Genomic DNA, 26491 nt, shown 5'->3' with positions numbered 1-26491 from the left:
AATAAGAAAAAAAGATACTTTCAAATCTGTGCGCGGGGGGGGGGAGGTTTTGTTTGGGCTCTCTTTGTTGTGCTCTCTCGAGACAGAGAGAGGGACCAGGCAGGTAAAAAACCTCTCCTAAAACCCTACCTGAAATAAGCATCTAAGATTACAAAAATTGTAAGTAAAGCAAGGAAATGCGTTAGATTATCTTTTGTTTTAGCTTGTGAATTTTCACTATGACAGGAGGGAGGTTTATTCCTGTTTTTGGAACTTTGAAGTTGAGCCTAGAGGGGAATCCTCTGTGTTTTAAATCTTTTTATTACCCTGCAAAATTACCTTCCATCCTGATTTTACAGATGTGCTTCTTTTACCTTTTTCTTTATAATAAAGTTCTTCTTTTAAGAACCTGATTGATTTTAGTGCCCTAAAGATAAAGGGTCTGGTCTGTACTTTTATTAAAGGCAATTGGTTAGTATATTATTCTCAAGCCGCCCCAGGAAAGGGGGTGAAGGGTCTTAGGGGAATATTTTGGGGAAACAGGAACTCCAAGTGGCCCTTTTCCCTGGATGTTTGTCTAAATCACTTGGTGGTGGCAGCAATACCATCCAAGGACAAAGAAAGGATTTTTGCCTTGGGGAGGTTTTAACCTAAGCTGGTAGAAATAAACTTAGGGGGTCTTTCATGAGGGTCCCCACATCTGTATCCCAGAGTTGAGTTGGGAGGGAACCCTGACAGGGCTTGAGTGCAACGGTAATGGGACTCTGCAGGGGGGTCCAGGTGAAGGTAATTGAGGCTCAGCAGTGTGGGGTCTGGGTGTGGAGGGCTCAGTGGGGGGGTCCAGATGCTAGGGAGTGGGGCTCAGTGGGGTGGGGATCCAGGTGCAGCTGGTTGGGGCTCAGTGGGGTAGGGATCTGGGTGTGGGTGGCTCGTTGGATTGGTATAGGGGGAGTGGGGCTCATCAGGAAGGGGGTTCTGAGTGCAGAGGGGTGAGGCCCGGCGGGAGAGTCTGGGTATGACGGCGTCTAGATGCATGGTGGTTCGGTGCATGGGGGAGCAGCTCCCTGTACAGGGATCCCTCCCCCTGTAGCGGAGGACCTATGGGCGCAAGAAGCAGGGGAGGGAGGGTGCGGAGTTTGCAGAGCTTCCTGCAGCTGCGGGAGAAATCTGGGAGTTGGTCTGACCTGGCTCCAGATGCTATGCAGGGGAAGAGGAAGTCCTGTCCTCCCCGGCCCTGCCAGGACTATCAGTTGAACCTGGGGCAGGGTAGGAGCCACCAGCCGTGTCTTCCCCAGTTCTGCCCCTGCCCCACAGTGATTTACCTCTCTGCTAGCTGCCCTGGGCACCTGAAACATAGTGCTGGGAAGAGTCGCGTTACCATTCTTGTGGCTTCCCTTTGCTTCCTCATCAGAAAGTCATTTTTCTACAGGAAAGCAAAGAAATCTGTGGGGGGACATAAATTCTGTGCATGTGCAATGGTGCAGATTTTCCCCAGGACTAAATACAGAAATCATTGAGAGAAAATAAAAATGGAATGGCATAATGTCATTTTTATCAACTAACCTTTCTGACTGTAATTCTAAGACACGAACATACATGAAATTGCTTTCTTCCAAAATAGGAAAATGGGTCTTTCAGACTGCTATTCAGTAAAAGGAAAGGGAAGCAGAACTAACTAGATTTTTGTTCTTCTTAAAAATGAGGGGAATATAGAATTTAAATCCCAACCTGAGGCCTTTCAAAGGCTGGTGATAATTACTGCCATAAGTAATAAACTCAAGGATATTTTCATCTAGAAGGTTTGGTTTACTGTAACTAGATTGAACAGTGAATTCCATTCTACTTTACCATTCCATTCCATTCTAGTTACCTGTTTTAATAGTAAGTATTGATGCTTACTTTTTCAAAGTATATTTTACTTTTTAAAATATATACACACACAAACATATTTCAGACCATAGTTTAATGCACTAGTTCTTAAACAGCTGTTTGAAAAGAACTGGCTGATGACACAATACCAGCTTTCCTTGTTTCCAGCTGCTAAATCACATTAAAGAAGCTAAAATATACATGCAATGCTTTCCTAATATTACTTTTCCATGTAATCAATTGCTGTAGTTGCCACATGAATAGGAAAGGAAGTGGTCTGTGCGCTCTTGCATAGAAGAGGACGTGGATCAACAAGACAAACTTTCCTTTTAAGATGTGGTCCACACAGTGTGAACATGTCAAAACCTTTTGGCTAAGTGCCTGAGCAAGGCATGAACTCTTAATACCTAATCCTGGCTTTGCTGCTGATTCACTGTGGGACTAATTAACTTGCCTCGGTTTTAACAGGAACCTAAACCCCAATGAAAGAAAATGTGAGGCACATGCCAGAGAAGCCAAAAGGATCAGTTCCTACCCCATAGGGCTCACAGTCTGACAAACAAGTGGTATGTATGGATCTATATCAAGAATAAGACAGCATGGGCTGATGCCCTTTAGAAATTAAACCGTATCCTGTATTTCTCACACAATTGTTCTTTATGTCTTTGGGCCTAGGTGGCCACCACGCACCCTGCAATAGCAAGAACCTCATGATGACTCTTTGCCTATGCAAACGCTTTGGCCCCATTACAGCACACAACATAAGTAGGAGGACAAATATTATTACTGCAGCTAGAGCCCCATGTTTTCCACAAATGCAAAATAACACTAAATAAGAGATTGTATAAAATGACTTAAAACTCATCCTACAGCAGCAGTTTCTGCAGCTCCTGTGCTGTGGGACAGGGCCTGGCTTCCCATTCCGAGAATTGTGACTTGGCGCATGGGGTCACAGCATTGCTCAGGTTTGGCCCAGCCACCTCTCAGTCCCAGCTTGCTCTGCAACAACCCTGTCCCATGGCCTCCTACCCTTGGGGGCAGCACCTGCTTCCCTGCCTCTCCCAGGGTTGGGTTCCCAACAGACCTGTGTTGTAAGGGCCATCTGTAATTTTAATGAAAAATTGGCTGCCCAATACTAAATCAGTACAGGACTCCTTTTATCCCGTATTTCAACCCGTGCACTAAGTTACAACACCATTTGTAGATGGACCGAGAGTGGACAGCCAAATTTGAGCGGCGCCAGCAGCTCTTCAGCTGGGAAGGGTAGAGGAGAGTCCCTTTCCTAAGCTCCACATATGCCGTGCCTGCCATTCTGGAGAATTTCAAGGTCTTTTACGACCTTGGTTTCAGTATCATTCTATAACCGCCACTCAGTGAAAACTCTCACCGGCCTCAGTGGAAGTTTCTCCTGAAAAGCGGGCATTGGGATTTGTCTCAGGAAGGATTTTGTTCACCTTCAAACAGCATCTGCTCTGGGGTGGAACATGTCAGCCTTTCAGCTACAATACCATATAGTGATTTAGGACGGGATGTGAACGGGAAGCTAATTATGCAGTAGCAACTCCAGCAGAGGGGAGGAAGGAGCAGATTTAGGGATCCCGAATGTAATTCTGCATATTGGAATTTGGCCAGGACAGTGCGGTGAGCGTTCCAACTTGTCACGTCCAGGCTCAGTTCCTGCAGCTCTGTATCTATGGGAGGAGCCACCCACGAGAAGAAGGGTCCAGTGGGACCAGATGCAGCAGCTTGGCTGCCTTGCAATACTAGTGGGAACTTCAGACAGTCCTGGGCCTAAAGAGAAGAAAGTGAAGAGACTATATAAAAATGTCAATAGGAAGAAAAATACAGCTGGGTAAAACCTGTCAGTAGAAAGTCTGGTAAAACCTTTTGTACTTTGTGCTGCCATTCATTCACTGATGAATTCAAATGAATTCATCAGGCATATAAGCAAAACTTATAGGAGAAAAACATACAAATTAAAGGTCTGACAAATATTAGCAAATTCTTTGTCTCTTCAAACACTGAAAGAGACAGAATTGCAGTGTGAAATTGCAGCTGTTTACCACACAGTTAAACACAGCCTTAGCTGGAAGAGCATGGACTATGGCAATAAGCTAGCTAGCGAAATATTTTGGGGATGTCAATGTTAACAAATTGTCTTGTGGAAGAAACAAGGCAGAGCTATTAGTGACTAATGTTTTGGTCCCAAAGTCTGTGAGGGATTGTTTATGGGATTTATTACCCTCACTACCAAAACAGCCTGTGTATTTTGCCATAGCAACTGACACCTCAAGTAAAGAGAACAGAAAGATGTTTCTGAGGAGCTTGCAATACTTTACCATATCACATGGTGTTCAGTCAAGTTGCTCAATTTTTATGAAGACGATGATGAATCTGCAAGAGGCATTCATTGTGTTATAAAGACCAGCCTAGATAAACACCAGCTTAACATTAATTGTATTACTGCATACTCTGATGATAATGCAAATATGAACTATGGTAAACTCAACTTGGTGTACCAGTTGTTATGTGCTGAAAATGATTGCATTCGGAGATGAACTTCCCCATACACACAGCCCACAATACTTGCAAATGTGAGTGATTGGCTATCAGTTGAAACAAAAATGATTTTATTGAAAATTTACAACCATTTTTCTGTCCCCACAAAGCTCAAAGAAGAATTCAGGTTGTTTTCTTTGTTGAAATTGAATGGAAAGAAGTAAGAGTGATATGTGAATAGAAGTTGGCTATCCCTTAACCCAGCAGTCAACTGACTTTTGAGAAACTGGCAAGCAATTGAAGCCCACCTCAAGTCACTAGGGGAGACTTGCCCAGTAGCCTAAAAGAAACTGTTCACCAGCGATGGTGAGTATTCCTGCATTGGGACATTTACATATGTTTTTTTCACAATTTGGCTTGTGTCTTCAACTCAGTTGAAGGAATCCAATCTATGCATTACTGATGTGTATATAGATGTGCCATGTTAAGATGAAGATGCCAAGCCTAAAGAGGACTGTTTTTTTTGTTTTTGTTTTTTTATTCAAAGCCAAACAACTGATGGAAAAACTACTACCACAACAAAAAGTGAAGGTAAAGCAAGACTTTGTTAAGTTTTATGACTTTGCATTTATACATTGATAATTGGTTTAGGGTCTCTTCTAACATCATAATGATGAAGGTATTGGCCTCTATAAGAAGCTTTGTTTGTCAAACCTTGAGTTGTAACAGAAGCACTCAGAACGAAGGAAATGATTAACATGGATCAGCTCTACAAGGAATTCTGCAACAATCAAGATGCGACTGAAAGATCAGAAAATGACATTTCCAAATCTGCAAGTGAAAACTTAAAAGTGTGGGGGAAAAAATCTGAAAAACGTGTTCTAAATTGTGCCATCTGCACTTAGCACACCAGGCTAAAACACAGTTGTAGAGAGCCGATGCTCAAACCACTGAGCTATTTCTTCCTCTAATGAGGTATAAATGGTCCAACAAATGGAATAGATGCAGGACAGACTTAATTAAAAGCAAGCTCAAAATTTGCATCAAGGGCAAGTTGGCCTGCAAAGAGCTCCTTTCCAGATCCGCACACCAGGGCCAGAAGGTGCTGCGCGCAGCAGCAAGTGATGGCCCTCGTCAACGTAGGCGAGTTCACCTTATAAACAGTGGGCTTGTCTCCCTCCACATTGCTACCGCGGCACAGCTGCCCCGCTGAAGTGCTTTCGTGAAGACGCTGCCACGGGGACGGGAGATCTCCTCCGCCAGCGGAGTTAATCCACCAGAGCTGGTGGCGGGATCAGCAGCAGCAGCTCTGCCATTGACGTAGCGCCCTCCACACGCGCTGGGTGGCCGGTATAACGCTGCCCCCCAGAGGGGCGGGTTTTTCGCACCCCTGAGCGAGGTAGTTACACCAGCCTAGGTCTGGAGTCTCGGCCTGGCCGCTATGCAAACCAGAGCCCTCCCGTTCCATGGGTCACCATCCCATCCCAACCCTTATCACCACAGCTCCGCAAACGTGGGCTGCTCAGCGGGGGCTGTGGCTCGCACCCAAGGGAAGAGAGCTGGCGACCTTTCCCCGCCAGCGCGACATGGGAAAAACCCGGCACCTCCCCCGGGCTCTGCAGGGCCGGCTCAGCTCGGCAGCCCCACGTTCTGCTGAGCCAGGCCTGACCGCGGCTTCGCTCTCGCGTGATTTGTTCTGAGCGGGCTGCAGCATCCCCCGGCGGGCCCCGCCCCCTGCAGCTGCTGTCACGCCGCGCGGGCAGGGCGCGTCTCCACCGTTCTTAGCCCGACGCTCTAATCTCGCCGCGCCGCAATCGCGCGCGAGCCCGGCCAGCCCCTGACCCACCCCTCACATGTTTAATTATCCGCCGGCGCCAGCCCTTTTCTCGTCAGGTCTCGCGATATCTGGGCCGGCGGCCAGCCGGCCTGGGCGGCGCCATGTTGGCGCCTGGGTAGAGCGGGCCGGGCCCCTCCCCTTGTCGCCAGGCCCGCGGCCCGGATCCCGGAAGCGCTTTACGGCCGCGCCCAGGGCTCCTCAGCCCCCCCCCCACCCCGCCCCCTGTTCTGAGCTCGCGCTGCCCGGAGACCAGTTTCCCACCCCCCGCCTCCGCGAGCGGACAGGGGGAACTCGCCCCCGCCGGACCCAGGAGGAGGGGGGCGTCCCGGCAGCCCCCGCCCCTCCCCCGCGGAGAGCGAGGGGGAGCCGGGCATGCTGCTGCTGCCGCCGCCGCCCCCCCAGCGCACGGTAAGGGGTGGGGGTGTTCCGGGGGCGAGGACATCGGTCCTCGGGGCTGGGGCTTCTGGGGGAATCGGGGGCTGGGCTGCTGTGACGGTTCCTTGTCGGCTCCCAGCCGGGGCACCCACCGCTCCTCTGGGGGGCGATGGGTGTGTGGTGCCTCCTCCCCCCCTCCCCCCCCACACTCTCTGGCCAGCAAAACTTTGGCTGTGTGTGTTTGGAGGCGGCGTGGGGGTTGCCTGGTGATGCCGCGCGGGTCTGGGACTGGGAGGTGGCGTCTTGCGTGGGGCCACAGCTATTGTCTGGCTGTTTCTGGTGTAAGTCGTTGCAGGTGGGAGAGTTGCCACCGCCTCTTTCCACTCCTCGGCATGCTGAGTCCGCAGCCTGCTGCTGTTGTGGTTTTGGCTCTGGGCATAGAAGAGGTAACAATGGCCTGGTTGTGCTCTGGCCGGACTCCTCTCTCCGGGCTAGACTTGAGCTCCTGTGTGTTGTGTTCTGTAATCAGTCACACACATCAGAGAGGCAGACAGACCCTAATTACGCCTAGTAGAGATGCTTTGCGGCTGTTTTGAAATTGCTGTTTGACAGTATGTTTATACCCCTTTAGACATGAATTATAATCCTACATCAACTTCCCCCCCCCGCCTCAGATTTTTTCCCCTTTTTTGCTCTCGTTAAATATGCCCAAAGAATCTTAAAGTTTTAGAATTTTAAAGTTTCAGAAACATTCTGTATGGTTTCCTTATCTCTGGAAAAGTGACATGGCCTTAATGGGTCAAGTTGAAAAGTTGTCCTTAATAAAGTAAAGCAAGACACTGTACTAATGTTTCTGTAAGTCTACGTAAAAACGTTTAGGAAGATTGTGTTCAATTATATTGTCAGTTAACATCGTTTGCTATTTATATCCTGTTTTAAACTGATGAATCATTTAAAAATGGTAGTTGCTTTTCTAATGATTACAGTAGGCTATGCAGTGAATGTTGGTTGCTGAAGCCTTGTCAGCATGATTTTCTACAATGACTTTTTTTCATTTTTCATTTTACATAAATATTAATAGGCCAAATCTCACTGCTTATTTATCAACTATCAGTAGAGAATCTTCATGTTTTTAGCTCTGGCATACAGTACTACCAAAAAAAAAAAAGTATGAATTGTCAGTTGGTAGACTAGTAGCCTAGAACTGGTATATATGAGCAGTTTAAGTTTTGAGTATTTTTTAAATTAAACACTCTTACAAGGCAAAACATGCCTTTTTTAAAAGGAGTTTCATTTTGATACTTACAGTAGAATAACATAAAAAGCTTTTTTTTTTTTAGTAAAATTCCTGAGGTTTATGATGCTAAGCTTCTGCTCATTTTATAAAACAAGTTATAAATGTGGTAGAAAAATGGTGTTTATATTTCATGTTTTAAGTATCTATATTATAAAGTGGAACTATGGCTCTTAATTGTAAAATAAAAATTCTCCCTCTCTCCTGTTCATGTTGTTTTATACTCTGCAGGTTAAGTTGTGAATTGAACTCATGATAATGAGGTTGTAGGCATGGCATACTACTATTCTGTCTGCTGTGTATTACCAAGGGATCCTTTCTGCCTTGTATAATAGTGGTGTGGCTTATAAGAAAAAATAACTATTGACTTGACTGAAGCTGTGTCGTGACTGCAGAGTGAGAATGGCCACAGTGAAATGTCACGCAGCCTAACTCAAGTGTTAGGTTATGTCTATGCTACCGTGGTAAGTCGACCTATTCTGTACAATTCCAGCTACGTGAATAAAGTAGCTGGAGTTGATGTACCTTAGGTCAAGTTACCGTGGGGTCTACACCTTGGGGGGAGGGGGGGTTGGTGGAAGAAACACTCTTTGACTTACCTTACTCTTCTCATTCGGGGTAGAGTTCAAGGGTCGACTGGAGAGCGATCTGCTGTTAAACGGTTCTTCACTAGACCTGCTAAATCGACTGCCGGTGGATCGATCTGAGAGCGTCAGTTCCAGCTGTAGTGTAGATGTAGTCTTATTGTATTAACAGCTGAGAGTTGTTAACTGGAGCCTATGCCCCTATCAGGCCAGTCAGCTTGAGTTAATGTTTTTTTGCGTGGCTGGGACTTGAGTTAGGGGAAACACTCAAGTTACAACTCAAGTTAACTCTGCAGTGAAGACAAGCTCTGGGACTATTGGTTTGCAAATAAGATGAAAAAGATGCTGAAGGAACACTTGAAGTAGGTGACATTGAAAAGTCTGGATAGCCTAAATTGTATAGCTAAAAGTGATTTTATCAAACTGACACTTCGTCTTAGGTGTTGATAAACTTGTCCATGCTTATTGATCTAGAACAGTTTTTCCCAAACTTTGGATGCTGCTTGTTCAGGGAAAGCCCCTGGCAGGCAGGGCCGTTTTTTTTTACCTGCCGTGTCTGCAGGTTCAGCCGATCGCGGCTCCAGGCCAATGGGGGGCCGCAGGAAGCGGCGGCCGGTACGTCCCACAGCCGACGCCGCTTTCTGCATCCCCCATTGGCCTGCAGCGGTGAACCGTGGCCAGTGGGAGCCACAATCGGCGAACCTGCGCACGCGACAGGTAAACAAACCGGCCTGGCCCGCCAGGGTCTTTCCCTGAACAAGCAGTTTCCCAAGTTTGGGAAACACTGATCTAGAAAGTCTCCTAAAAAGCAGGTTTCTTAGTTTAGCTGAACTGTAACAAAACAACTTCATATTGGGATATTTTATCACAGGTGGTCTTGGCAAAGAATTTTCAGTATCCAAGAAAAGTAGCATGTTATAGTGGTAGAAGGTATTGGAGAAATTATTAATCATGACAGGTTCAGATATGTTTCGAATTCAGGCTGGTAATTTACTGGACATGATGCAGGACTTAAAGGGTGAAGTTCTGTAGCCTGTGTTATGCAGGAGGCCATATATAGGTAGTCATAATGGTCTCTTTTGGCCTAAAAATCTATCAATATTAAGTTTGTGTGCATAGAAAGTAATTTTATTGCCTCAGTTGTTTTTTTCAAGCTTAAAACACAGTTCTAATCTGAAAAGCAATTCTGTAAAAATAGCAAGTAGTGTTTTGTTTGTCTGTGATTTTATATCATATTTTCTCGGTTTACAAGTAACAGTTTTTCATAAGCAGAAACTTGTCTTGGAATCTGGCAAGATTCCTTTCTTGCTTTTGCATTATCATACTTAATAAAGATTCTGCAGGCCAAACGTTACTTTCAATATTGCCTCTGCTAACCCGTAGCTTTAAGTGGACTTGCTTAGGATGTAACTGAGGGCCATGATTTCAAGACAGTTGCCCCACTCATGCAAAGATTTACACTAGTACTTAACTTGAAGTAGGTTGAGTAGCCCCATTATTGTCTGGCCTGCAGAAACTGTATTTCTGGTGGTGGGACACCATCCAGACACAAACCAGTCAAGTTTTTGAGTCCTGTAGTGTGGTGTTAGGGCTTGTCAATGTCACTTTATGACCCCTTTGATATGGAAACACAATAAATAATAAACATGAACCTCCTAAAGCCATTTTTACTGAGAAGTTCAGAATAAAATTGTACTTGTAACCTTTATATCTCTAAGTTGGGTAACATGTTTTAAAAAAAGTTTTTACTTTTAGAGCAACAGTTCCATAACAGCCAACAATCAAACACCAACTCAGTGTTTGCTATGATTAGATTTTTTTGAAATATAAAACTGAAAAGTTTTAGTGAATGTCCAAAACAAATGAGTGTAATACAGTTCCAAATTTAATAAAATTTGGGTATGTTAAATGTGTTGTGTACACTTTCTCATGCTGTACAGTAGTTGAGTCTAATGACCTTTTTACTTTTAGAAACATCTTTCCGACAATGTAAGATGAGCTTTAATTAATAATAAGAATCTGGAATAATTTCTTGTTGTAGTTGAACTAGGTAATGTGTCCAACTTTAATATATCAAGAAAGACATTGATTTTTGTCAAGTAATCCAATAAAACATACATACATCATGGAGAATAAAACCTGTGGAGAGGTTTCCTTTTTGTGTATCAGAGCCTCCATATTATTTTTTTCTTGAGCACCTTTTGACGTTTTCATTGGGGGTAATGACCCAAATGTAGAAAACAAAAATGTCTGCCAATTTTTGTGGTTTTGCAGTTATATTTTCTTCTCCCCCTTTGGTATGTGGAAGGCTCACAAAAACCAAATGGGCAAATTATACAGCGGAAGCAGTAAAGCTGCCTAGCACAGTGTAACCAAACTAATATTGGGTGTTTATTTTCAGCAACAAACAGTAGCAAAAAATCAGAGGTTAGTAACTTTTTTTCAGTAGAGGGTGCCCTTTTAATGGCTGTGTAGTACATATCTTCTGCATGCTCCACATTTTAAAAACAATATATATTTTGTGCTATCTTGTCTGTATAAAGAATGGGGGAAATGAGGCTTTCTTGTGAAAGACTGTTGATAACCATTTTGCTGAGATTGCATACAAATAGATGCAATTAATATGTGTGAGGGATTACAGCTAAATAAGGAGAGAGTTAGGCAAAATAAAAATTTCTCTTGGAGCCTGGGGCAGAAATTTATATGACTGTCAGAAGTGCTCTCTCAATTATTTTCAGAACAAGATCCTCAATAGATTCTATTGAACCTCAGATAATTTATTTAAAGCAGGTCTTGCAAAGGAGAGCAAATGCTGAAGATGCCAGCAACTGTCTGCAAATTTGTCACATACGTGTCCTAAATTGAACAAATTCTGGCCTGACATACATTCAGAAACCTCTGTGGTATTGAATGTCCTGTTCTGTCTGCTTATTCTTCATGAAGTAGATATCTTGGCTGTAACCTCATTCTAGTATCAATCAATACTTAAAAGATGGGGCTCTGATGTTAACATTTTAATGCAGTGGCTCTCAATCTTTCTAGATTACTGTACCCCGTTCAGGAGTCTGATGTGTCTTGCTTACCCCCAAGTTACACCTCACTTAAAAACTACTTGCTTACAAAATCAGACATAAAAATACAAAAGTATCACAGAACACTGTTACTGAAAAATTGCTTACTTATTTTTACCATATAATTATAAAATAAATCAATTGGTATATAAATATTGTACTTGCATTTCCGTGTGTAGTATATAGAGCAGTGTGTAGTATATAGAGCAGTATAAGCAAGTGATTATATGAAATTTTTAGTTTGTACTAGATTTGCTACATGTACTTCTGGTTGAGAACCACTGTTTTAATGTATGCCAGGCAATTTGATTTCAGAAGTTTGCCACTGATTCAGTTTTTTATCCCACTAAGATGAAGGCTGCAAGAAATATGCTAAAGTTGAAGAGTACGTAGATATGGTGGATAAAGAAGAACTGTATGATGCTGGTATAGGCATTATAATCCAATATTTTTGGAGCACTGAGTCTTTGATGTTTTACCTTTCTTTTTCTCTCAATCTTTTTCATTGATCCTGTCCCCTCTTGTACATATAATCGGGGTAAAAGTAACTTAAAGGACTTACCGGTATGCCGGAGTCCTGAGTGGGGGCGTGGCCTCAACAGGAAGGGGCATGGCCTTAACCGGAAGAGGCAATTTAAAAGCCCCAGGGCTTTGGCTGGGAGCCCTGGGGCCTTTAAATCAACCTGCTGCATAGGCGGCTGGGAGCTCAGGGGTGAATTAAATGGCCCAGGGCTCCGGCCGCCGCAGAGCTCCGGACATTTTAAATCCCTGCTGGAGCCCGGCTGCCAAGTTAAGGCAGGTATTTAGAGGGCCCGGTGCTCCAGCCACTGCAGGGAGCCCCTGCCCGAGCCCTGTTGCAAGAGTTCCGGTGGCGCTTTAAAGGGTCCGGGACTCCCCGCAGTGGCAGGGGAGCCCTGGGCCCTTTAAAGCATCACCCGAGCCCCACTGCCGGAGCTCCGGAGGTGATTTAAAGGGCTCGGGGCTCCCCACAGTGGCAGGAGCACTGGGACCTTTAAATCATCACCAGGGAAGCCCGTCCGGCACAACATACTGGCTCTTGCCGGTACACTGGACTGGACCGGCTTACTTTCACCTCTGCATGTATTAGACCTGATAGATCCCACTATATATGTCTGCTCTTCAGTTTACTGAATGTTTTAATTGACCCAGATCCAATAGGCGTGCAGACTTTTTTTTTCCAAAATTTAAAACAAGTTTTAAAAAAAGGTAGAATTAGTGCAGTAAAGTTCAATTGCTTGCAAATATAATTTGCAAAGTAAGTAGACTTTATAAAGTTGTGTCAAGTTTTACCAAATAAGTTGATCCAACAAGCTGGGATTTTTTTTATTTCCCCCCTGTGAACTGTCTTACAATGACCAATGTAACACAGTAATCATAGTTCAGTAGTTTGACAGTATAGTATAAAAATGGAAGATTGGTTGTGTGACTGAATGAGAAGATTCTTAGAGCACTTTATTAAAAACCTGAATAGTGATTGTTGTGGACTTCTTGAAGTCCACCCTAGAGATTGCTATCCATATTCTCAGTTGCTGTAGGGATTAGATGCCTGGAAAGTGGCAGTAGATCGTTGACAGGAAAGCGCCAAAAAAAATCACAAACTTTTTTCTTTTTATGAATGCCGTCCAGGAAAAAACTCTTGCAGCAATTTTTTATATCCTTTCTATATTTTTTGCGCTTCCCCTCCTGTTAAAATAAACACAAGTGCTTTAATCTCCCTATCTTATTCTCCAAACCACTTTTAAGTTTTTATTCTTTCTTTGCTTTGAATATTTTGTTTCCCAGCCATTACATGTGTTTACAGGGATCTCCTAGAGGCAGAGCTTTTATCAGTCCAGATAAAATGCTGTAAAAAAACTGGCTCACTCCATTTGCTTTATTTTTTATTTACTTTTCTATAATATGTGATCTAGGAAAAAACATCAAAACTGTAAAATATGTGGATTTATGTTTTCATTATGCTAGGAAATATAAATTCCCAATAGTATGAACATGTATTAAAAAGAACTTCTGGTCATTTCCCTTTTTTGTACAGTGGTTGTGATAAATGTGTTAGCTGAGTGGCAGACACCATTGAGTTGGTCGACTTAATGTATCCTCTCTACACACATGCACATCATACATCATTTGAAGGCTGATTGTGTCTTCTTCAAGATGAGGTGTGATGTGGAGCAGTCAAATGGTGCCATTATAGAAATAGGGATAACCGATGATACCATCAACACGTTAAAATGACTACTTTGGAATATTTGCTTTCAAGACATAAAGTTGGTTTTTTGTGGCCTCAAAGCATCACAACAACTATCTGGTAAAACAAAATATGATACATTTCAGTGATACCTATACAAACTTAATAGGGCTGGTGATATTTCTAGTCCTCATCCTTATCATAACTAGGGCCCTACCAAATTTATGACCGTGAAATCTGATCTCTCCCTATTAAAATCTGTATAGTATAGGATAAAAGCACACAAAAGACCAGATTTCATGGGGACCAGTATTTCTCAAATTGGGGTTCCTGACCCGAAAGGAGTTGCAGGGGGGTCACAAAGTTATTTTAGGGGGCTTACGGTATTGCCACTCGTACTTCTGCGCCCCGCCAGCAGCAACGCAGAAGTAAGGGTGGCAATATTATACCATGCCACCCTTTACTTCTGCGCTGCTGCCTTTGGAGCTGGGCGACCAGAGAGTGGTGGCTGCTGACTTAGGGCCCAGCTCTGTAGGCAGCAGCACAGAAGTAAGGATGTCAATACCATACTATTCCATCCTTACTTCTGCACTGGTGCTGGCGGTGGCTCTGCCTTCAGAGCTGGGCTCCCAGCAGGGTGGATTTGATTTAAATCAAATTGATTTAAATCACTAGTCAGGAAGACGCGACTTAATCATGGATTTCTACATAAAAGTGCATTCTTGTTGGTTGTTATAACCTTAATACATATTCTTCATATGTATTAGATGTAGGTTTCATTTTTTAGAAGGTACACACTGTACATTTTTAAGTGATTTAGTTTGAAAACTTTTCAGATTAGTTTTACAGCTATATCAGAAAATGAATGATTGTTTGGTTATTTCATTTACCAAAGGTAACTGAAGCAGATATTTGTGAAGTCATTATAAAGAAAAAAAAACGTAGAAGAAACACCTCTGTAAAATCAGGATGGAAGGTAATTTTACAGGGTAATAAGATTCAAAACACAGAGGATTCTTCTCTAGGCAAAACTTTAAAGTTACAAAAAGCAGGGATAAACTTCCCTCTTAGCACAGGGAAAATTCATAAGCTAAAACAAAAGATACTCTAACACATTTCCTTGCTATTACTTACTATTTCTGTAAGTTAAATGTATCATTCTGTAGGAGCTAGATTACTTGCTTGGTCTCTCTCTTTGTCTCAGAGAAAACACACACAAAGAGAGAAAGCAAAAACCTTCTCCCCACAGATTTGAAAGTATTTTCTTCCCTTATTGGTGCTTTTGGTCAGGTGCCAACCAGGTTATCTGAGCTTCTTAACCCTTTACAGGTAAAGGAGGGATTTTATGCTACCCTTAGCTGTAGGTTTATGACAAGGTTAATCATTAATATTTGGAGGATTTTCTTGCCATGCAGTATTAGGAGGAGAACATCACCAGACAGACATTTAAATTGTTTTATTTAACTAAAACAACGTAATGTATTCTGGATTTTTTTCTTCAACAGCAAACATACAAGATTTTAACAAAACAAGCATATCAATTTTTGAATTTAGTTAAACATTCAAGTTTTTTAAAATCAGGTTTGTTTTTGTTACAATAGTTACATGAAATATTTTTAAAAACCCACAAAAATTAAATCAACTACTTCAGCCAGGTCAACATGAGAAACATAAAATATTGGCTTCTGCAGCTAACTCAGTCGTTTTCACCTTCATTTTCCTGTTTGTTCATAATCTGGAAAAGAAAAACAAGCTTTCCTGCTTTTTTCAGGTCCCAAACGATTTCCCAATTTGGAATGAATTAGTCCAAAGGAAAAAAATATTCTTTCTACAGTGGCAGAAGAAGCTACTGCTGTTAAAAGTGAGATTATCACTTCAACACTCTCTGAATCCAAGTGCTTAAGTGACTTCCACTTGTTCACTGGTGTGACTTTTTTTAAAATATCATCAGCAAACACCTATTTCTTGAATGGTTCACTCTTAGCTCTGAAGTTTATTATAGATGGCATTATGGAGGGATGATTGCTGGATGTCCATGTCATAGCCAACGCCTCTTCTTCAGCAGTTACGTTTTGACCCTGGTACTGAGTATTGAAAATATTTTCAAGAAAATGAGCTAGAGATAGTGCTTGTCCCCTTCTTTTTTTTAATGCTTGTAATTTAACTCTGTCATTGCATATTTTTCTTTTTAAGATCTCACTCAGTTCCTTCCAAATTTCAACAGTGTCAGCAATAAAACAGCTATTTCCCTGCATTTTGTTCAAGGCTACAGAAGTATGCTTCAGGGTACTCAGCATGTGTTCAACATGTCTCTTAAGCCCAATGTTGAGAACTTTGGCTATAACAGTGCCATCTGTTTTTTCATGATTTTGTTCCCAAACTGTCATCAGATTAGGCCACCCCTTGATGTAGTGCTCAAAACAATCCACTGCTGAGTTCCATCACACATCTAGTGGGAGAGTTAGCTTGTTTCCTCCCGCTTTTTTCAGAGCAGCTGCTGCAAAGTGGTTGTTACGGAAGTATTTTGCAATTTCAACAACATTAGCCTTTATTTCTGGAACACTGAAGTCTTTGGCTAGGAGGTGCATCAAATGAGCACCGCAACCGTATGTTATTAGCTTGGGACTCTTTTCACTCTCTTCTAAATAATTTCTTCTCATCTTGGATACATTTACAGCGTTGTCTGTGACCAAGATGCATACAAGACATTTGAATTTTTTTTCACAGTTTGTTATAGCTTTTACTGGTACTACTTGTAAGTATTTAGCTGTGTGCGCATTTCCTGATGTATCAATTGTTTCTGAAAGGAAGACCTTCCTTCTTCTATTGTCACACAAGCACATATGACAGGATCATTGTGGACATTGCTCCACCCATCAAGACTCAGGTTAACAATTTCACCCTCTAGACCTTTTGCACACTGCTAAATTTCTCTTTCATACACTTTATCCAGCAATTTGCCTGCGACATCTGCTCTGTTGGGAGGATTAGTATCCTGGTCTTAATGACTGAACCATGTTAATGAAGTGTGGGTTCTCAATCATACGGAAAGTAGAGTTTATTACATAAACAAACTGAGCAATTTTTTCATCAATTACCTCTTTTTGTAATCTTCTGGTTCTTATCACAAACTTATCTCTGGTTGTTTCTGGATGATGGAGATATTTTTTTCTTTTTGCTACAAGTGATATACTATGGCCATGTGACATACATGGTATGACTGAAATGCTATCATTGTCAGATAACTCTGAAACTATAGAAAATGATGGTGATCTTGAATGTGGATAGTCTTCAGAATCCTGTATGTTGATGATGGATTCTCCTGAACAAAATAAGTCAATGCAGTTACTTAATTATTATTACCTTACTGCTCATTTAGTATTACTCATTGCATTCACGGACACTCAGTACTACTTTAAAGGTGAAATTGTAAAAGGAAGATCTGCCTATTTCAGCTATTTATTTTTTATCCCAACTGCATCTAAAATGATAGTACCATAGAGTAACAACTATATTTTTTGCTCAAACATGAGAATTCAAGAATAGTCCAGAAGGAAGATAGGCAGTCCTTAAGAAAGTAGTATGAAATAAAAAAAGTTTACCAACCTGAAGATCCTGCATGTTTCAGACATGTCCCTTTCATCCTCTTCAACACAGCTTCCTCCTGAGAAGGAACACTTCTCATGATGTTGTTTCATTGAGGCAACCAGGCCTTGCATTTCGTTGTGGCACTGTTTGAATTTTGTATGCATGTTTGTCTTACCCACAGGTAGAGGAACTTAATTAAAATATTCCCAAACTGGGTCTCTTTTACAGCCTGCTGCCATACCTTTTCCCTTCTAGTGAGAGAATGGTATAGTAAATCTCAAATCAATGAAGGCTTCACTCAGAAAGACTGCAAGACTTTGGGAATATGCTGCTCAAAACCCTTGTGACATTCTCTCCGGGCTTCTTCTCTTTGTCCAGATCTATTCCATCCCCAACAATCTTCTATTCATTTTTGAAACTTTGTACTTTAGAGAGAGGTAAGAGATTGATTCTGTGTACACACATTTTCAGAGGGACAGTAGGGTTGAGGTCTGTTATTTCTCACGTCTATATATTATTTATTTTAAAACATTTTTGCTGTTAACAAGCATGTTATCTCTGGAGACACAAATCCACAGTTTGAGTAAGAACTGCAAAACTAAGCATCTTGGGTGGTATCTTCTAGACTGAGCACTGAGTCTCATTGGGTAGATAGAAAGATTAACCTAAATAATCTATACAGAAGCCCCTGGAACCCCATAAAATTGGGTCCCTAATCCATGAACTATTGGAACTCATTTACAAAACTTTTCTTAAACATTATATGAATATATTGTTTATACTATAGAATTAGAATTTATAATCCGTCTTCCATGATGATACATTATAACTCAGATATATCTTAATTAAAACTATCTTTAGATTTATTGGTTTTTTTAGATAGGTTTTTTCCCTCAAAAAGCGTTTTATCAAAAAAATCCAATTTAAATAAAAAAATCCGATTTACTTTAATTTTTTTTAAATATCATTGATTTTTATTCACCCTGCTCTGTTCAGAAAATGAGAACTCGTGTGGAAGGAGAATATTTGGACTTACTAAGGCTCTCCCTCCCCCCTCCCCCAACGCCTGGGCTTTTTGTGTTATAGAAGTGACTTCATAACATTTTATGTCATATATCAGTACTTGGGACCCTTTGTCATATGCTGCATATGAGACCCAGCTTTTATGGCAACATCTCTCTGTGTGCATGGGAGCAGCACTGAATTATGTGGCATAGATAAGTAGTAATTCAATTTTCAGTTATACTGAAATATTAATAAAATACTTGAAGGTGGAAGTTAGTCTGGAAAGTGTATTTTACTGATCACTTGGCTATGGAAATTTGCAACTGAATATGTTAATTGTCTGATCTCTTGGTGGTGGTTGCAGTATTAACAGTAAGCATGTACTGTACAAAATATTTGAGTTATAATATTTGCAGTAAGCGTGCTGAAGATAGTTTTATAGAGTATATTATTGAAAGATGTTACTGCAATTCATTACTGGTATTTAGCTAAGCTTTCTAGACATGTAATTTTAAATTTATTAACAATTGGGAAGTTGATGGAGTTATGAGAAGCATAATAGGGAAATGTTTAATTGTATACATCTTACTAAAAGTTAAAATTGCAGAAAAATTAGGAAAACATTAAGCATATACTGGCTGCACACATTTGCTTCTCAGTTTTATGAATAACTTACTGCCATGGAGCTGAATTTAATGTGGCATTCCGTGTTATAGGCAGTAGTGCTGATGGAATCCTAACCGCCTGTAGTGGATAACCTTCTGGTGGTATTTTTTTCATCAATCAGGAAAGTAAACTTGCCTCTTCTTTGTGATGCTTCTCAATAGTATTCTAAAGCTTTTCTGATGATGCTGGATTTAAGTTATTAGCTCTGTATATAACTTGTTAAAACACAAAATATATCGGTGCTTATATGTTCAAAAGATTACCCACCTTTTGTAATCATTCCAGAATTATGCAGCATAATAATTCTTTCTTGCTTCAGTTATTTCCTCCCATTCTCTAAAATGGAAACATTTTCTGCTTCTGGCTGGAGCTCATGCAAATGACCTTATCTCAAACAGATGCTGCAAGTGAATCAGCAGAGATGCACTCCTGGAAATATGACTTCCTAAGAAGATATTAAGGGGATTTATTCTTTATTTAAAGAGTAAGTATCTTAGATTCTTCTTCTTGTGCACTGTGTACCCCTAAAACACACTCTTGTGAAGTATCCAGTAGAACACATGAACAGATTTTTGCATTTTCTGCAGTCAGGGCCTAGTGACCATAGCCACTTCCTAGAGTAGACGAGAGTAGCCTCCTTGTCCCTTGTTCCCATCTGATGTGGCAAAGATAAAGTGGGAATAGAGAAAGGAGGATCGGTGGAGCAGTGTAAAATTTTCGAAAGCAACTTACGGTATGTCTATATTGCAGTTAAACACCCGCAGCTGGCCCCTGTCAGCTGACATGGCCTCACAGGGCTTGGGCTGCAGCCTGAGCCCAAATATCTACACAGCAATTTTTCAGCCCCAGAGTCTGAACCTTGAGTCTGAGTAGGTGACCCCGACCAGCCATGGGTTTTTTATCCTTGCATAAACATACCCTAAGTGACTTGAGCATCTAAGTCCTATTGAAAGTCAATGGGACGTAGGCTACTAAATAATTCTCATTATTTTGAAAATGGGGCTCAGGAACTTTTGAAAAATTTACCCATGTGCTTCCCTGGCCTGGAACACTGACTGGGTGGCTTATCAAAACAAAGCCAAAACTGCACAAACCTGCTTTAGCAATCTGGGCCTACAGTACAGCTACTGTTGCTTATTCCCTATCCACAGTGGGAGAGCACCACCATATGGAGCCCCAAGGAAGCATGAAATATTATTAAGGGACCTTCAGCAGACGCATGAAATACTATTAAGGGGCCTTCATCTCCACCTGTTGGAGTAGTGTACCCCAATGGCCTTCCTCCCCTTAGTGCAAGTGATAGGTCATCAGTCCATCAACTGGGATCTCTCCATTAAGGCCTTAATTTCATATCCATGCAATTTAGAAGTGGGAAATATTTCATAGCGTAAAGCTTCATTTTCTATGGGCAATCTCTCTCCAGTAGCTTGCATCCCTAAGTATGGGAACTACTTCCCTGAGCAAAAATCCTTTTTCCTCCAGTGCCTCAACAGGGGCACCTACAATCCAGACATTCTTCAAAAGGCTGGACAAGCAGGACCTAAGAAGGGAACCAAACCTTCAAGGAAAGCAAGTTCTGAGAAATCAAGGCACTTCCAGACCTCTGACTCTCAAAGGGATCTATTAGAATAGTCTCTGTTCAATCTCCCCATCTCTGTGACTCTTCATGGAAATGGGAAGTAAACTGAAGTCCTCACACAAGTGGAAACAATCTTGCAGCCCTCTGCCAAAGAATTCAGTAAGGAGCTGGATGTGTCTAGTTCAGGCACACTATCTGAGCAAGAAGCAATAAAGCACAAGAGGTATCCTGGATTTTGGTATAAAACAGGCCAAAAAAAAATCCTTCCTTCTCTTTCTTGAGTTACTCTGGTGTATAAGTGTCATAAATATAAAGGGAAGGATAACCACCTTTCTGTATACAGTGCTATAAAATCCATCCTGGCCAGAGGCAAAACCCTTTCACCTGTAAAAGGTTAAGAAGCTAAGGTAACCTAGCTGGCACCTGACCCAAATGACCAATGAGAGGACAAGATACTTTCAAATCTGGAGGGGAGGTGGGGACAAAGGGTTTGTTTGTCTGTCTGTGTGATGCTTTTGCTGGGAACAGATCAGGAAGGCAGCCTCAGAACTTCTGTTAAGTTAGTAAGTAATCTAGCTAGAAATGTGTTAGATTTCTTTTTGTTTAATGGCTGGTAAGGTAAGCTGTGCTGGATGGAATGTGTATATCTGTGTTAGTGTTTTTTTGTAACTTAAGGTTTTGCCTGGAGGGATTCACTATGTTTTGAATCTGATTACTCTGTAAGGTATTTACCATCCTGATTTTACAGAGCTGATTCTTTTACCTTTTCTTTAATTAAAATTCTTCTTTTAAGAACCTGATTGATTTTTCATTGTTCTTAAGATCCAAGGGTTTGGGTCGGTGTTCACCTGTACAAATTGGTGAGGATTCTTATCAAGCCTTCCCCAGGAAAGGGGGTGTAGGGCTTGGGGGGATATTTTGGGGGAAGATGTCTCCAAGTAGGCTCTTTCCCTGTTCTTTTTTTAAAACGCTTGGTGGTGGCAGCATACAGTTCAAGGACAAGGCAAAGTTTGTACCTTGGGAAAGTTTTAACCTAATGTGGTAAGAATAAGCTTAGGGGGTCTTGCATGCAGGTCCCCACATCTGTACCCTAGAGTTCAGAGTGGGGAAGGAACCTTGACAATAAGAAAATGAGAAACCATCACAATTTACTCTTTATTTTAAGACTTCCTAACTGAATCCCAAATTGGATGAGATTGTGTCTAATTTGGAGTCACGCTTATCTGATGAAACAACCTTTTCTGTTAGCAGTAGTGGTGGAGTTAAAAATGTACAGCCGTTAGAGGTGTTCCATTATTTACCCAAATGTGAAGAGAAAATATTTTCATATTTGCCTCCAAATATATCACAGAATTTTAAATCCCATTACTGGGATTCCTGTTGTCTCCAAGCTTGAATTCAAAAGAAACATCTGACAGCTGCTTTATTTGTATGTTTTTGGATCCCCTAAATTTACAAGACAGTGTCATAGCTGCAGATAATATTGTCTTGTCGGCTCAGTTTGGTCAATTCCTGCAGTTGATGGCTGATTGGGCAAGAAGCAGCGTGCACTGGTCTGGTTATTAATCTGGATCAAGGTAAATCCTTGGCCATTACCATCAAGAAGCCTCCAGCGCCGAATTACGACCAGCTGAACATTAACTTGTCTGGAGGAGACATCGAGCAGATAGATGGCAGCTTTCAAACATTGTGCAGCATCTTAGACAGTGCTGGAGGTTACTCAAAAGGTATGGATGTGTGTATAGCTGCACCTGTGCCATGTTTCGGACCCTTCAGGGTCCACTGTGAGGATGTTGTGACATCGCATTTGCTACAAAGTTGTCGATCTAAAGAGCCACAGTTATACCAACTCCATCGTATGGAAGTGAAACGTGGAAGGCTGAAGAACACTTGATTGATGTTTCTGATTCTTGTCATCTTCATGAGCTATTCTGTATCAAGAACAAGATCAGAAATGAGATAGTTGAAGTCAAATGCAGCAACCGCCTCCATCAACTGTTTAGTTTCAGTGGCTTTCTTGATATGGATACATTAATAGAACAAAGGATCAACAAATTCTGAAGTGTGTATACCAATAAATGCTCCTACATGACCAGCAATTGCAAGGGTGTCAAAAGCTTTAGTGGCATGACAAAATTGCCAGTGATGGACATAAACTGAATATATAACCAGACCACCTCAAGCACCTTGCCAGAGAGTGATCCGGGTGGAGCTCAGTTTGTGAGACCATGTCTCTTTGGGATTTGTCATGATGATGGATTTCCTAATTTTTTAAAGAAGTTTTATTAAAATTTACAGCATGTTGCATACAATTTTAAGATATTTGCTGTAATTGTCTTTCACAGTGGAGTGTGCCAATTATTGCCAGGTTTGACGTGCACAATATAGTGCTTAACAAAAGATACAAATAAGAAACATGGGCTTTGACAACACTGTAGTTCTGAATATGAAACTGTGACCTAAGCTAAATGACCACTTACTTACTTGTGGACTCTCTTGGTTCTCATGCTCAGTTATTCTTAGAAGTTGTTAATGTAAACATCAGAAGGAAAAACTTTAATACATATTGGAAAACTGCAGTCTTTTGGGCAATGACAGCACTTGGAATATAGTTACTGATTCTTGTGTTTTTGTTTTGAAAAATGTGTAGCAAATTGCTCTTCTAATCAGAGTAGATGCTTTAGAACCAGAGAAGAAATGAAGGCCCTGCTCCTGCAATCTAATTCTCCTGGGCAGATCCTGGCATCCATGCTGAGCACCACTAAAGTCAATATGGGCTCTGAGCGAGCAAGCATCTGCACACACAGGCCTTGATCCTGCAATCAAGATCCAACTGAATTTTTTTTTCTTGTCACAGCATCCATGTGAAAAATGTTTTTACTAGGGCCGTCTAGCAATTAAAATAATGAATCCTGTTTAATTGCATGATTAAATAATAATAGAATACCATTTATTTAAATATTTTGGATGTTTTCTACATTTTCAAATATATCGATTTCAGTAACACAGAATACAAAATGTACAGTGCTCACTTTATATTTTTGATTACACATATTTGCGCTGTAAAACATAAAAATAGTATTTTTCAATTCATCTAATACAAGTACTGTAGTGCAACTTCCATGATAGAGATTACACAACAGTACTTGTATTAGGTGAATTGAAAAATACTATTTCTTTTGTTTACAAATATTTGCACTCTAAAATGATCAAAAATAATATAAAGTGAGCATTGTACACTTTGTACTGTGTTGTAATTGAAATCAATATATTTGAAAATATAGAAAAACATCCAAAATATTTAATACATTTCAATTGATATTTTGTTTCAGTGCAATTAATACTGTGATTAATCACGACTAATTTTTCTAATTGTGATTAATTTTTTTGAGTTTATCACGTGAGTTAAGTGCAATTAGACAGCCCTAGATTTTAGATTAATTTTTCTGAGTTGAATCTTTAAAATACTTTTAAGGTTAAATTTTGCACATATCGTATTGAAAAAGTAGGATATTTTCACAATAATGAAGAGCTCCCTTGATGGTGCAAGCTCCTGTACACGCGAGCTGACTTCATGGAGGCTCCATTTGATGCAGGTGGGTTTATAGGGTCAGAATTAAAATGTGTAAATGTGGGAAAACTTACAGATGATTTGGTTGTGACTTTGCATGTGGCTGTTATGAGCCTCATTTAACACTCTTCTCACCTACCTCCTTACTTTTGAGTTAGGAAAGCCTTTTCACTTTTCTAGTTAATGTTGGGAAGGCCAACAATGTTTACATTTGGTTAAATTCTGCAAGTGACTTTTTGGATTATAGTTGTTTAAAAATGACTGTGTGAACATAACACTTATTGGAAAGAAGACCGATATCTTATGGAACTCTCAAACAATACTTTGTTTCTCCAGCAGTCATTAATATTTAGATGAATTCAGTAGCTGCTTAACATACTGCTAATACTGAAGACCTATTAAAGTATTATTGCCCAGAGTGTGATACCTGCCCTCTTTTGTGGGGAAACAAAGTGCTAGCCAGGGATGAAAGGACAGTGCTTTCATGGTTCTCCAGAGTGTTTTCTTTCTGCTGTTTTAATGAAAGTCTGTAGTTGTTATGATGGCACAGAAAATCTTAAAATCGTGACATAAATTAAAATGATGTCTGAGTTTGCAGAGAGTCTGAAGCAATGAACTCACCCTCTTCTATAGCTGGGTGCTAACTCACTTAACAGGGATAATACTTTAAATGCCAACATTAGTAAATATTTTGCTGCTCATCAAAACATGAAGAATGAGAGAGTCATAGTATGTGTATCTATACCAGTGTTGGCCAAAGTGAGAGTGGGTAGCCAAATGGGGGAGTAGTTATTAAAAATCAATGTTTTAACATGGTATCACTGCGGAAGATAAATATGGCTGTTTGTCAAGTGGTCAGGGACTGGGTGTTTTTTAACTGGGGGGAGAATTTTACCTGAAACAGTGGCCTTTCACAGGCAACCAAATCCAGACAGGCAGCATCTCAGCCCCCTCATTTGGGCATGAAAGCTCATGAACCATGCCAACAAAAATAAACAAATCTAAACGGTCATGTGACACCCTGCGTGCCCTGGTATGTTTTCTCAAGCGAGGGGGTGGCAGTGCTGCAAGGCTCAGTGCCACCTAAAGCTCACATGGCCTCAAGGGCTTCCTTCTCTCTGGAGTGAAGAAAAAAAGTAGGATTTAGATCTGTTTCATGCAGACATTAGGAGGCTTTGGTCCTTGGCATCAGCACTCAGAAAAATCAGTTACCTGTTACAATGAGAAACTTTAGGGAAAGCTGAGACTATTCAGAGTCATTGGAATATTGCTTTACAATCCCAATTCCTGCCAGACATAGTAGAAAGGAAATAAAGGTTATATGGCAAGTTGAAGCAGTTCATGAGGTACAGCAGGAGAAAATACCTCTTAGCAAGTGGTAGTTAGAACAAGTGCAGGTTCACTATAGAATTTCTGTTGCCTCAGCGCTATCTGAGGGTTTCCTAACAAGCTCTATCTGCAGATAGACCCCCTGATTCGTGCCAGTTTGGGAAGAAAAAGGCTACCTTTGTTTTTGCTCAAATAAGGTAACTGGACATTGTCCGGAGGGGGTACCCAAAAGAGCCATGCAAGGATTTCAGAAACAGTTTTTTGTTCCGTTCCAAGTTTCAGCAACCCAGGGAAAGGCCACAATGTTAATGTTCTCATCCCTTGTGTACTTCAGATTGGAGCAATGCAATCCACTTCCCATCCTATTTCTACCCTCAGAGAATCAGGGAAAAGCTGAGCAAGGCCCTATGTGAAACCTCTAAATAAGTTCCTAGTAGCGGTTTGTCTTCAAAGCATTCCTATTTTAACACTTTCAGACCATTCTTATGTTTGCAAGTGAACAGGAGCCTTTTTCCATTCCTAGTTTCAATCCATACCATTTGATCTTGGCTGTCATTCAAGGGGGTCTCTCCAGTATCATGGTAGCAATAATATTGGCTTTAGGAGAGAAGAAAATTCATTTCTCTCCCCAGACAATTTTTCAGTTCAAGGTTTCTGTACAGCGAGAAAGCTTGAAGCAAAGACACAATGATCTGGAATATCTTGAATTCACGACAAACACAGATATAGTACCAAGAAACCCAGACATAGGCCTGGGCTGACGAAGAATACTATCAAATACAAGGTCTCCTGTCAGAAGAATGTTAACAAGAGATGTCACAAAAACAAAAATCAAATTCTTATTAGAGCCTATTTAAAATTTTGACCTTATACACAGGCATGCTTCAGTGATAGAGTTCATATGATACCTATCCAGTAAATCTGGGTATTTCCTCCCTATCTCATCCAGTGGCAGGGATCTAGCTGGGGTTCTGTATTCTCTACTCCCACAGCTAGTGAATGAAGAAAATCAGATTTTTCTTTTAAGGGGTCTTTCTAA

The 26491-nt window shown here is 41.1% G+C and overlaps 1 protein-coding gene and 1 long non-coding RNA gene across 7 annotated transcripts in view; one reads left to right on the top strand and one right to left on the bottom strand.

Moving 5' to 3' along the window:
- Positions 1–1937: 1937 nt before the first annotated feature.
- On the bottom strand, positions 1938–6037 carry LOC144264981 (uncharacterized). The gene is made up of 3 exons (XR_013346140.1): positions 5501–6037; positions 4188–4242; positions 1938–3639 (listed from the first exon to the last, which is right to left on the bottom strand). It is a non-coding gene; the product is annotated as an uncharacterized LOC144264981 (long non-coding RNA).
- A 377-nt stretch (positions 6038–6414) lies between these two features.
- The window catches only part of TAB3 (TGF-beta activated kinase 1 (MAP3K7) binding protein 3), a 76979-nt gene continuing 56902 nt past the window's right edge, over positions 6415–26491 (top strand). For 3 of the 6 annotated variants that reach the window (XM_077817029.1, XM_077817038.1, XM_077816994.1), the window contains exons 1-2: positions 6415–6592; positions 19372–19457. The gene's annotated coding sequence lies outside the window, so the exon portion shown is untranslated. Of the gene's footprint in view, positions 6593–8261; positions 8318–19371; positions 19458–23866; positions 24149–26491 lie in introns of those variants that run through there. The other 3 variants (XM_077817018.1, XM_077817012.1, XM_077817003.1) reach the window with 3 other exon arrangements.

The sequence above is a fragment of the Eretmochelys imbricata genome, chromosome 1, assembly GCF_965152235.1.
Source record: "Eretmochelys imbricata isolate rEreImb1 chromosome 1, rEreImb1.hap1, whole genome shotgun sequence".
Classification (NCBI taxonomy): domain Eukaryota; kingdom Metazoa; phylum Chordata; order Testudines; family Cheloniidae; genus Eretmochelys; species Eretmochelys imbricata.
Note: the sequence above shows the minus strand (reverse complement) of the source record. Positions and strands in the feature narration are given on the sequence as shown.